Source organism: Lycium barbarum, chromosome 12 (genome assembly GCF_019175385.1).
Source record: "Lycium barbarum isolate Lr01 chromosome 12, ASM1917538v2, whole genome shotgun sequence".
NCBI classification, from domain to species: Eukaryota; Viridiplantae; Streptophyta; class Magnoliopsida; order Solanales; family Solanaceae; genus Lycium; species Lycium barbarum.
The window spans coordinates 68,797,552-68,811,451 of record NC_083348.1 but is presented as its reverse complement, the minus strand read 5'-3'; positions in this window follow the sequence as shown (position 1 = coordinate 68,811,451).

The following is a 13,900-nucleotide window of genomic DNA, read 5'->3' as shown; positions in this document are numbered from 1 at the left end:
GATTGGTCGTGTGAGGCCATAATGTTGTGTATTTTAGCATATGGCCCTGTGTGGCATTGTATTGGGTTGCTGTGTACATGTTGGATTGGTATACTTATAGGAGAGACTCTGCCGAAATTTTTATAACTCATGACTTGTATGAACATTCGAGGACGAATGTTTTCTAAGGGGGGGGGGGGGGGGGGGAGAATGTTACATCTCTCATTTTCGTCGTAAGAAAGTTTATGGTTTTCTAGTTGTGTATGCCCTTAGTTTGGAGATTCGTATCCGAGTTTACGAGATATTAAGCGCCTTACCTCGCGTATACCGAAGTACAATTATATGTTCCTTGCAATAAGATAGGGGATGTTTTGGGAGGTGATTTGGAAGGGATTTGATTATATTTTGGTATGTAAGTATTGATGTTGTTGTGGTTGGTATTGTTGTTGATGTTTTGGGTTGAATTGAGATTAAGGGGTTGTTAAGGTTACAAAGGAAATGCTGTCCGAAATTCGTCAAGTTCCTTTCGTACTTGAATTGGATAGTAGGTGATGTAAATGGTCTAATTGTGGCTTATGTTATCTTTATTGTAGAATTACGAGTTCGAAAAGTAGATGTTGGACGGTTGGATACGCTCCAAGGTATGTTAAGGTTGTCCCTTTTATTCTTTTGGCATTATATTTATCATACAAATGAAAGAAGCAAGCGAGCGAGTTCCAAAGACTCTACTCCTAGATGCTATAGGGTTCATTGTATCCTTGGTTTCACATTGTTTCATATCTTTAGCTTCCAGAGATCTTTTATTGCCTAGAGGAGCGAGTCCTGCATGCATTATATATGTATGTACAACTATTTTCTTACACAGCGCTGCACTATAGTCGGTCGGGCAGGCAAGTAGATGTGCACACCACTGCAATGGGCAGATTATAAGATTACCCCGGACGCGGGATGACATGAGATATGGATCGGGTTATATGTTCCACAGCACTAGCAGTTATAATATGATATATATATATATATATATATATATATATATATATATATATATATATATATATATATATATATATATATACGCATATCATACGCCACAGAGGCACTTTTAGATATCGAGTTTAGCTTTCATGTTTTAGATATCTTTCATGATTTTTATGTACATGTTGCTCTTATGCCTTACATACTCAGTACATTATTTGTACTGACTCCCCTATTGCTAGGAGGGCTGCGTTCATGCCCGCAGGTTCAGGTAGACAAACAGGCGGTCCAGCATAGTAGGACTTCCACTCAGCAGTAGTCAGTGCGCTCTACTTGGTTTGGAGTTGCAGTTCATTTTGGTATGCTATTTTTGATATGTGTATATGGATATGACGGGGCCCTGTCCCGTCCTTTCTACAGCGTTGTATTTCATTAGAGGTCTATAGACAGTTGTACATAGTTGAGATGATATGTAGCCTTGTCGGCTCTTATTTTGTTGTACAATATATGTGGCATCCTAGTCGGCTTGCATTGTTATTTTCAGTATATATGTATAGGTGGTTGTGAGTTATTGTTGCTGAGTTCATGGCGTTGTTCTTACAGGAGTCATTATAATTCTATTATAGGTCATATATGGGCCACCTTGTTGTTCAGTGAGACCCAGATACAGGCATAAGGGTGTCTAGTCGGTAGAAGTCAGGCACTCGTCATGACTCATCGGTTTGGGTCGTGACATTTTTCCACTGAGTGCTTATTTTTTTTTAAAAAAAGTGAGGTGTTTAACCTAAGCCTGGCTAACGGGTCGGGCTGACCCGGACCCGGACCGATTAGAACCGGTAAGAGCCCGAACCTGACCGAACCGTGTCGAACCCGATTAGGCTGGCCTGGTTTGGGAACCAACCCAGACCCGCACGGGTTGAAGGCTTCACACCAGTGACCCAGATCGGTTCAAACCGATAATGTCACATCATGACTTTACCGGTTAATCGGACCGGACCAGCCCGGTTTAACGGCTAATTTTCATTTTTCATTTTTTTTTAAAAAAGAGTGTAAGGCAGTAGCCAGTCCTTACTGGCAAAACTTTTGCCATATGACCGTTTGGCCAATAGCTACTTGGGCACCTTTTTCCTTTTTTTTTTTAAAGCATGGCATCCCTTTAGAAATTGTATATATAGCCCCCACCCTTCCCTTATTTTTTCCACACAATTATCATTGCCCTCTAATTATCAATTTCAGCAAAAATTCTCTCTCAAAGTTGTAACAAATATTATTAGCTTTCTAAATTAGTTTTATTTTATTCAAGGTTTATTTGAAAAAACAAAAAAAATAGCAACAACCAAGTGAATTTGTGGTAGTATTCAACGGTTCAAGACTTTCAAATATTGGGGAAATTTGGTACACTCGTTCCATCTCTTTCTCTTCTTTAGTATTTTTATTAGTGTTTTTATTTTTCAGCTTGCATAATGAGTTTTGTTAAAAAAAGCTTATAAATTAGTTCGGGGTAATAATAGTACTAGTACTAGTATTAGTAGGGGCGGAGGTAGAAAATCAAGGGGTTCTTTTAATACTGTTACTAGTAATATAAATGAGTATTTTGCACATGTTTCCGAAACATCGCCTGATAATAATGAGGATTATGAACAAATGCAAGAAGATTATGGCATAGAGGATGATGAAAATGATGACATTGAATTAGTTAATAATGATACACAACCTACACCTACTAGTGGAGTCGGCCAAAATCAAGTAAGTAGGGGTGGTGGTTGTGGTGGGGCTGGGCCACCTTTACCCACGGATATCAAAAATCGTAAAAAAAGAAGTAGGGTTTGGAATTTTTTTACTGACATTTAAAATACCGATCAAGTTAGATGTAATTTATGTGAACAACCTTTTAAACATTCCACCGGAGGTAACAATGGGGGGACGGGCACATTTGCTAGACACATGAGGGATAAACACCCAGAGGAATGGGGTGGTGGTTAAGAAGATGATCAAACAACGTTAAATCCGCAAACTGAAGGATACCATAAATATGATAAAATGAATGATCGGGATGAGTTAGCAAAATGATTGCTTTGAGTTGTCTACCTTTTTCCTTTGCTTCCTCGACATATTTTATTATGTATATTCAAAGAGTTCATAATCCTTTATTTAAAGGTGTTCCTAGAAGTACATGTAGATGTGATGTTCTTAGGCTTCATGGACAATATTTATTTTATTTAAAATATTTGCTTAACAACCATGCTTGTAGAGTTTGTCTTACTTCTGACATTGGTCAAGCTGTTAATGGAAATAAATATTCTACAATTACATGTCACTGGATGAATGATGATTTTATAATGCAAAAACGTATTATTGCTTTTAAATATGATGAAGATCAAAGTCACACAGCTGCATATATAGCCACTACAATAAAGGAAGTTTGTGAAGAATTCAACCTTATTCAAACAGTTTTGTGTGTTTCTTTTGACAATGCTTCTAATAATACTGCATCAATTCCACTGTTAAAGTTGCATCTTAATCCACCGCTTGAAGACATTTTTCATGTTAGGTGTGCATGTCATACTTATAATTTAATTTTTAAAAGTGGTCTTGAATTATTTAAACCTGAGATTACTCTAGTTAGAAGAGCAGTTGGTGTTATCCAAGGAAATAATAGATCTTCTAGAATTAAAGAATTTAAAAAGAAGTCGGTTGATTTAGGACTTGCCCCGAGATACATGCCGGAAGGAGTTGTCACTAGGTGGAACTATACATATATATTTTTGAAAGTTTGCTACAAATATAGAAGTCCTACAACCAAAGTTACTAATGCTCACTGTACCGATAACTCGTTTGTTAACACCTGATATTTGGAAAACCATTCATGAAGTTGTTTTATTTTTACGTAAATTTTGTGTGACTACACTTGAGTTTTCTGGAGCTTCCTACTATTACAGATGCTTCTGTCACGACCCGTCTAGGGGCCGTGACGAGTACCCGATACTTGTACCGAGCACCCCTTGTCTATCGTTTTACCTTTACCTCTTAGCAAGCCATGTAAACAGAGCCATTTTTTTTTTGAACATTAACATTAGCGGCGTCATTCTGAACATAGACTAATAAACTTCGTTATCAATTATACATCAACATTAGCATGCCAAAACACCATATATCTAACTGTACTTAACTGACTGTACATAACTGTCTACGAGCCTCTAGACGTAGTACACTTATACATAGAAAGGGCCGGGTGCTGGCGTTCCCGAATATACATACACAAAATAGTACCGCAGAAGTGAGGCTCCGGAACAACTGGAGCGCTGTCAACACTGCTGGTAAGGCTCCTAAGGATAAAATCCGCCTATCTGCTGACCTGCGCGGCATGAAACGCAGCGTCCACAAGAAGGGACGTCAGTACGAATAGTGTACCGAGTATGTAAGGCATGAAAGATAACACTAGCAGTAAAATAATGTATAATTAATAATGTCATGGAGTCACAGAATATAGAAGATAGAACGTATCTCATGTCATATATTATCATCTCGTATCATATCATATTATATCTTATCTTGTCTTGTCGTAGTATATCACGTCATAGTATATCGTGTCATAGAGTGTCAGGCTATAGTATATCATAACATAGTACCTCATATCGTAGCATGGCATGTTATAGCATGTCGTGTCATAGCATAGCGTGTCATAGAATGTCTTACCATAGCATAGCATATCATAGCGTATCATAGCATAGCATAGCTTGTCATATCATGTCCTGTCGTAGCAGATCATAGCATATCATGTCATAGTATAGCTTACCATAGCATATCTTATCATAGCATGTCTGGTCATGACATGGTAGGTCATATCATAGCGCCGATCAATGCCGGCTCACCCACATAGCGCCGATATACACCGGCTCACCCATATATCCCGCGTCCGGGCACCCCGCGTCCAGGATGATAAGCCAGCTGATCAGGTAGCAATGAAACATGTTTCCCTTCCCATTCCCCCATGTATCCCTTCCCCCCAACCCAGGTTCATATACATAGCTTGCATACATATACATGTCTTATATACATTTACTTATCTTATATACATATATATCTTTTATATATATATATATATATATATACATATACATGTCTTATATACATAGACATGTTTTCTATATGTATATATCCTATAAGCACATAAGGGAGCCCAAGGAAAAATCATATAGCCATCGGAGCGGCGTAAGGCCGGTGACCTCCGATTACATTATGGAATACTCGTGATCGCTCTTGTCTCACCTCGAAGGGACGAATATTTTGAGGTGAGATGGTCAATAGAGAATAGTATTAAAGTAAACGTAGAATGAAATTGTGGGCATCATAGATGACAGTTCATAGACTTTGAAATCTTTAGAAAATAAAGTCATAGCTAGGAAATATAAATAAGATTCAAAAATTAATTTATCATTTTCATATTTACATAAGATACTTAGCTTAGTTATCTTGGTCATAGAGTCGTTCCGGTAGCACGTATCATAGGCATATCCTCTTATCTAACGTCATTGTTATCATTACCGTCATGGAAGGGTCCTCGTTGGAGGAGTCATAGTACTTATCATTTGGTAACGAAATCGGGATCAAAAGTTCCCTTTGGATTCACTTCTAATAAGTCAAGCAACACTGTAAGGAAAATCCGAGAGTAGCGGGCCCACCTCGGGCCGGATGGGGTGGCGTATGTTATTTACATATATTACGTGTCATGTCATTACTTGTGAGGGTTCTAGGGTAATCGGGTCCCACTCGTGCAAGTTCTAAGGGTTTAAGAGGTCTTTCCATCATTTGCACACTTTCTAGTTCAATTCTATTGAACAAAAAGTGAAAAACTTTAGGTGCGGATTCCGGGGACTAGGGTTGTCCCCGAGGCTCGTACCCGACTTATTACAGCTAAGACATGCCATAGAAGGGAGAGTGAAGCCTTACATACCTCTTTCCGCTCCTTTTGCTATTCCAAATTCACGTCGCAATCTCGTCAAAATCTGCAAATTGGTCATGTTTACCAAAACTCTTATTAGGGTACTTAGAGTTAGAATCTTAAGGAAACATTTGGCTACCGAAATTTCGGTAGCACTTCCCCTATAAATACTCCATCCCACCAAGTTCAACTTGGCTAATTTCAATCAACAACAATCCCGGGAATTCAAACCCAGCCAAAATATCAACCACAATTCCAACAACAACAATACTAACAACTTCTATATTCAATCAACTTACTACTTCTTCCAAAAATTTTCTAACTTTAATGAAAACAATAACAACCTCATAATCTATATTCCAACAACATCATACTAAATAAAATTGACTCATTCTCTTCCATTTTTTCACCATAACCACACGGCCAACACCAATCATACACACTACAACTTCTCAAAATTCATTCAACTTCCATTTTCCACATATCATTCACAACAATAACAACCAAACACTAATTAAAATAATTGAAGCATGACTCCTACACATATATATGTACACACGGCCATGTACTATATTTCTCTCCTTCATGAATTTCATCCATTTTAGCATACCACAACACATATAAACCATATATAACACATAAAACAAGATCAAAACTCACCTTTCTTCTTCAACTTCTCACTTGACTACAACTTGACAACTTGTATGATTTTGAATCTTTCTTGCTCCAACAACAACTCCACCTTGTTAATCACCCTTTACTTGGTAGAAAATGATTTTTGAAGAATTTTTATCAATTTTCTTGTTGGTTTTTGATCTTGGCCGAAATGGCCTTCAAGTTTTTCTCCTCCTTTTCTTGTTCTTACTTTCTTGAAAATTCTAGAGAGTTTGATGAAAAAGATGACTTGGTCATCTCTTTATTTAGTCATTAACCTTGATGTGGGCTTAATCCCACACCAAATGGACGGCCAAACAAGGCCCAAACCTTAGCCCACTTATTTTTTTTTATTTTTTTTGGGCCAACTCGGTTTGGTCCCGAGTTGGGCCAAACCGAGTTGGCCCTAGCCCACTGACCTTTCGACCTTAAAACGTCCATATCTCCTTGTACCGACGTCACCTGGGGACCCACGACCTATGGTTGGAAAGATAATTCAATTATCTACAACTTCTATTTCTTGGTACTTTTCTAAATTCCAAACTTATAATACCGTTTTTGCCCCTTGAAGTCAGATCACCTCTTAAAAATATTCGTTTGGAGGACTTCCACTTTGATTTGGCCCAAGGGTCCTTCTTGAGTTGTGTTTAACTTCTCATATGTGATTCATATGAATTTTCAGATGTCCCAAAAAAATCTCGATGTGTGGGTCCCACCTCAGCAATTAATCTGACGTTCAAAAATACGGGATATAACAGCTTTAGCTCATATAGGTGAAATTTCTTACCTACTTTATAATTTGAAGAAGGACCTAGGTATACACCCGCAGTAACCCAAATGATGGACCATTTCAAAAAATATTTTTATCCTATTCCTCCTATTTATCTAATTGGTGCTGTTTTTAATCCTTCTATTAAGTTGAATGACACTCATAATTTAATTAAATGCTTGTATGAATATATGGAAATTGAAGCTAAAGAAAATCCTTGTTACTTCACTTGTATGAGTTCACTTAACACACATTTGCAACAGTTATATAATTATTATGCAAATTTAGTTGACACTATGGTACCTGATATGCCAAATCCTAATCTTTCTTCTAGTTCTTTTTCTGCAAATAATGATGACGATGAAGATGTTGATAATTTTGCTATCTGGTGCACTTTTTCTAGTAGCACACCACATAGTAGCAGGAATATTGACGAGCTTCAATTCTACTTGCAAAAGGCTAACGAGCCAAAACTTCATTTTTCACCACTAAAATGGTGGAAGGACAATGCAAACAGTTTCCCGTTCTTTCTGCAATGGCCCAAGACGTACTAAATGTGCCAATTTCAACAGTTGCATCAGAGAGCGCATTTATCCAAGCAAGGCAACAGCTAGGAGATACCCGTCACTCATTGGGTAGCAATGCCTTGGAAGTTCTACTGTGTTTTAGAGATTGGCTAAGATCGGAGCGAAGAAATCAAGGACGTGCAGAGCCGGAAGATGAAGAGATTGCAGAACTAATTGGAGATGCAACTTCAACAGAACCAACACCTCATGTTGATGTGGAAGATCTTCCAAGGATGTTTCAAAATTGGTGAATGATTCAAGAATTAAGAATGTAGTCATGTACTCTCTTTTTTTAGTTTAAGTCTTTAATTTAGAAGAAATAGAACCCTTCCTAGAAGGTCGCTATGTAGACCTAGTTGAAACAGAACCCTTCCTAGAAGGTGGCTGTGTAAATTATGTGCTCTTCTTGTATGTGTGACATTGTGTTTAATTTGAAATTTCTATTAAATAAAAAATTCAAGGCTTGGCCTTGATTTTATTAAGATAAATATTGTTAAGTATTAATTAGTAAGTCTTTTTTTATAAGTATTAATTATTAAATATTAAGTAGTAAAAGTTTATCTTTAATAAAATAAATTAAGATAAATATGATTAAGTATAAATTATTAAGTCTTTTTTTAATAAGTATTAATTATAAAGTACTAAAAATCATGTGACAAAATATATTGCTACAAGACTTTTATTTGTAGTTTTATGCAAAATATACTGCTAGAAGACTTAATTTCGTACCTACTAGTTAGCCCATTTGGAATAATTTGCATTTTGAAAATTTTGAACTTTCACTTTTCTCAATCTATAAAATAAATTCATTTTTCAACTTTCTTCTCACAACTTCGCAACTCAAAACTCACAACTTTCTTCCAACTTTGAAGTTTCAACAATTCAATTTCAAGTTTTCATGTTTCAACTCTCAACTTCAAAATGAATAACGATAATCCTCCTCTTCCAAGAAGAATAAGTAGTTTCGTGTGGAACTATTTTGTCTTTTTCGGAGATGTTACCTCTAATATTCAAAATGCTCAGCATATGTTTTAGATTCAGGGCAAGGGCAACCAGGACAAGGCATATTGATTAATACTATTAGATTAGTTAATTAATTGGAAATAAAGGGCCAACTAGTTAATTTCTGCAGAGTCCTCGATAAACTGTAAGCACAGGGATAGTAATCCTTACTGTTACATGCCAAACTTGTGGACTCACCATGAAGTGTTATTTCGGCCCGGGAGGAGTGTGTACCGGTCCGCTAGTTCGTCACATTAAAAATAGTCACCCGGAGGCCGATCCGCGTGCATAAGTTCTAAAATTATTGGCTAGTTTATTAACTTTATGTTTGTCGTTCATTTCTCAGGTTTCATGTTTGTTGTTAAAAATTTCTCAAAATTGTTGTGTGTTTGTAAACTTGTAATGTTATGTTGTAAACTTGTAATAACGAATAAATGTTAGCCGTTTGTGCTTGTATTTTAGACTCGTTAATGACGTTAAATTAATTTTTTAAACAATTTAAGTTTTAAATATTTAAGTTAGTTAAAGACTAGTTAACAAAAAAATATTATTTTAATGAAACTCGGCCCGGCCCAAACCGGTTGAACCCGAACCCACACGGGTTCCATAGAAACTTAACGGAAACCGACCAGATTGAACCCGGTTAGCCCAACTCGGAACCGAACCGGCCCCTGAACCGAATGGGTTGGGAAATTAAGGAACCGGACCGGCGCATTGACAGGTTTAGTTTAACCAAGCTTTTGAGAGAAAATAAGTGCTTCTGGGAAATAGCAGAAGCAGTTTTCCACTAAGTGCTTATTCTTTTTTTAAAAAAAAAGTGCTTTTAAAATAAATTGGTCAAACACAAACTGTCTTTCACCAAAAGTACTTTTTTGAAAAGTACTTTTGAAGAAAAATTACTTTTCAAAATAAGCTGATTTTAGAAGCTTGGCTAAACAGGCTATAAATCTTGTTTTGCACTTTTGTTTTTCCGTGTTAGACCCCTCATGTGATTGTTTTCTCATCTGCATGTGCAGGGCTAGCAGGTTCGCACTTGCTTAGGACCCATTTGGCCACAAGAATTTTTCATTTTTTCCCCCAATTTATTTGAGAATCAGGTGTTTGGCAATGAAAATTCATTAAGCCAATGGTCTTTTGGAAATTTATTTCAAAATCAATGCTGGGCTATGAAAATTCAATAAGCTAATAGTCTATCGAAAACAACCTCTCTATCCTCATAGGGTAAGGATAAGGTATACGTACATTACCCTCCCAAGTTGCCATTGTAACACTATTTTGGAACTCGACTCCCTAAGAATGGAGCTCCTCGGGAATTGGCTCAAGGGGGTCGAGGAGATTAATAAATAAAGACAGGTAACAAGGCTACCAATATAAGATTCAACAGAGGCTAACTCAGCCCTTGCTAAAGCTGGAAGTAATTGCAGGTCCATAATGCCACTTTTTTCTACGACTAGAAGGACCTTCGAAAAGAGGCTAGGGGAGGCTCCAGGATGGATAAAAACCAACTCCCTAGTTTCAGAATTAGGAGACAAAGGATTGTACTCATGATTATGCACTCATGTAACAGAGAGTTTTTCTCCCATCTCTTTTGGAAGCTTCTATGCGAGTATCTAGTTACCTTTACACTAGGATCACTCTTTAGTTTTGAGTATAACTCTGTTAAGAAGGTGATAAATTTTTGTCGTTAACAATATGTAAAAAGTTAGTTACGCCTAACTTAATGTAAATGGAGACGCGAGGTTTTATGCACCCTCCTCCACGTCTTCTCTTTTTGGATATTAATATACAGGTTTTGAGTTATGCCTAAACTCCCACCGCAACATGGATAAAGGCTCTGCAGTAAATGCCTCACCTTCAATCATACAGGTTTTAAACAACCAACTCTCAGAACTTATGAGGTGTAAAATAATTGTGGATTCTTATTCAAATTTGCTGATACTGAATTACTTATCTTATTTAAGCAATTGGAACAAGTTTCTGAGACAATTGTATGACACGGACTTGATTCAACCAACTTCCGCTCAGAAAAAAAGGTAGATTCGGAAATTGAGATGACGACATATGTATACATAAATAGAGAGAGAGAGAGAGAGAGAGAGAGAGAGAGAGAGAGAGAGAGAGAGAGAGAGAGAGAGAGAGAGAGCGAGAGAGAGAGAGATGGAAACTCCCAACTCGATTCTGCTGGAGCAGAATACTCATGAAGCTAGATTAGGATCACACAAATGAAAAGAAGGAGAGAGAAAAAAAACAACATTCCTTGGTTGGGTATTTGATATAGGTCAAACTTCTAGATAATACGAAAATCACTTATAATCCATATATCATGCCTCTCATCATCATTATATAGTAGTTATGTTGTTGATGATTTTGAACCAACTTAATCAGAGTATAAACTCAACTATTTACCAATTTCTATCCATAATTCTTCTTCAATAAACAAAACAAATACTGTCTACCATGCAATCAGCAAATCGATAATCCTAGAACTTATGAGGTGCAAAACAATTGTGGATTCTCATTCAAATTTTCTGATACTGAATTACTTATCTTATTTAAGCAATTAGAACTAGTTTATGAGACAATTGTATGACACAGACTTGATTTAACCAACTTTCGTTCAGAAGAAAAAGTCTGCTTCGTAAATTGAGATGATGACAGAGAGAGAGATGGAAACTTACAACTCAATTTTTCCAGAGAGTTTTCGTCAGAAAGAAAAATGGAGAAGAGTTTTTCAGCTTGTTTGAAAATGTGAGAAGCTGGCGGGTAATTTGAAATATAGAGTCAATAAGGGTCTGTTTGGAAAGCCACCTGGTAATTGGAATTGTTGTAATTGCTAAGGTAGTAATTACACAGCCTAATAATTACACAGTCTAGTAATTACGATGACCTATTTGTTCGTCATCACGTGTAATTACACAGTTAATTTTATTTAAAAATAAAACTTCTTATCAAAAATTTAAAATTATCTTTGAAAAATATGTGTTGTGCCTTTATAGATGATATTAAATTCTGTATTTAACAACACACTAATTCTTGAAAATATATTAATTAATAATTATATATTTGTAACTAGTATTGTAAAAATTATTTATATATAGTTTTCAAATTAATATTATTTTAATTTTAATTAATTATATAAATTAAAATCAGCCTTTTTTGTGAGAACATCATGAATTGGATGTTTGAGAAAACAAATATTGATATTTATAAATAAAATGTCATAGCATTATTCAAATGTTTGACAAAAAAAAAATCTATCAACTGTAAGTGAAAATAAACAGCATGCAATGTGAAATAACAAGTCAATAGTACTAAAGAAGATAATTTCAAAATAAAAAAAAAAAGTTTAACATAATACTCTTATGTCAAATTCCAACATTACTAAAGTAAGTTCCGATGTAAATTAAATAAATACTCTCTCCGTCCATAATAAGTGTCACCTTAGCAAAAAACACGCATATTATGAAACCAATAATGCAATATAAAATTTATTAAACTACCCCTATATGCAAAAATAAACTATTTTTTCCTCTTGATTAAAGCATGCACAAGTATTAATCCTTTTGACATTGGGAATCCAACAATATCAAGTTACTGTGTAGCTTTTCCTATAGCCAATTTAGATGTTACTTTAACTTGGTATTTATTGTCTAAGGCTAGAGTTGGAAAAACTCGTCAATTTATGTCTTGATTTGCTAAGGTGACACTTGTTATGAGACAATTTTTTTTACTAAGGTGACACTTATTATGGGACGGAGGGAGTATAATTTAAAAGAAAGGGAAAATATAAGTCTATATATAATCTGATTCACAACGAAATTCTACTTTAATAACATCGCTCGTTGTATGCAAAATTTGTTAATGACTCATTCTTTCTAATTCTGAGAAGTGTAGTTTCAAAACATAGAATAATAATACAGTTAGTTAAATGAATTTAAAAAAATTACATGCAATTACAAGCAGTAAAGTGTGGGAATGAGAAAATGAAAGAAAAAAAATCTGAAATGCCAACTCTAACGAATCTATTCATAATGGAAGAAGAAGCCTATCAACAAGTTGTTGGTTGGAGGCGTTACCGTCACCGCCGGCGAAAACATAGGCGAAAAGCACCGACGAAATAAAAATTCAGTCGGCCAGATCTGGCGGCGACTGTGTCCACGACGTCGAGGAGTGGTTGTGGTTGCTGGTTGGCGGCATCTGAGATCTGGTTGTTGTTGGTTGGTGGCCAGAGCTCCGGCGGACTTGAGCAGTAGACTGTTGCTCCAGTGGGGAAGAGGGGAGAGAGAGATGGAAGGGTTGGGTTGGGAATAATGTGATGATGGGTATTCTTCTTTAAATATATATGTAGCCATTAATTGTATTTAACATATTACTCTTAGCTATAGGATGTAATTAATCTAAACTATAGCTACCAAATATAAATATGTACTAGTAGTTAGTTATGCTATGTAGATATCCCTAATTAGAAATAAGGTAATTTCCACAAATAGAAATTTTTGGGGCCAGCGTTAAAATTTTGATCCCCCCTAATAAAATTTTAAAATCATTATTTGGTACTCCTAAGTTGGTGATTCAGATACGAAATTTAACAGCGACTACTCAATTAGAACTCCAGGAATTTTTGTCTTAAATTTGATACGCGTAGGTAAATTTTGAATTTCAATATATTTTACTAGAGTTCACACTAGTGATAATTACGGAGTTTATGATTCTACAATTAAGAACTCAAAGAAAAAGTCTTGGGGTTCGTGGTTTTATAAATAAGTACCCAATGAAAAGGTAATGAAGTTCGTAGTTCTGCGAGTAAAACTCAATGATTATGTCATGTTATTCGTAGTTGTACAAGTGAGAATTCAAGAATTGTAGTTGCGAAGATAAGGATGCTGAGATTGATGTGTGGGCATAATAGGAGGGATGGGATTAGGAATGATATTGGGGGGCAAGGTGGAAGTGGCCCGTGGTAGTCAAGATGCGGAAAGTGAGATTGAGGTAGTTCAGACATGTGAAGAGGAG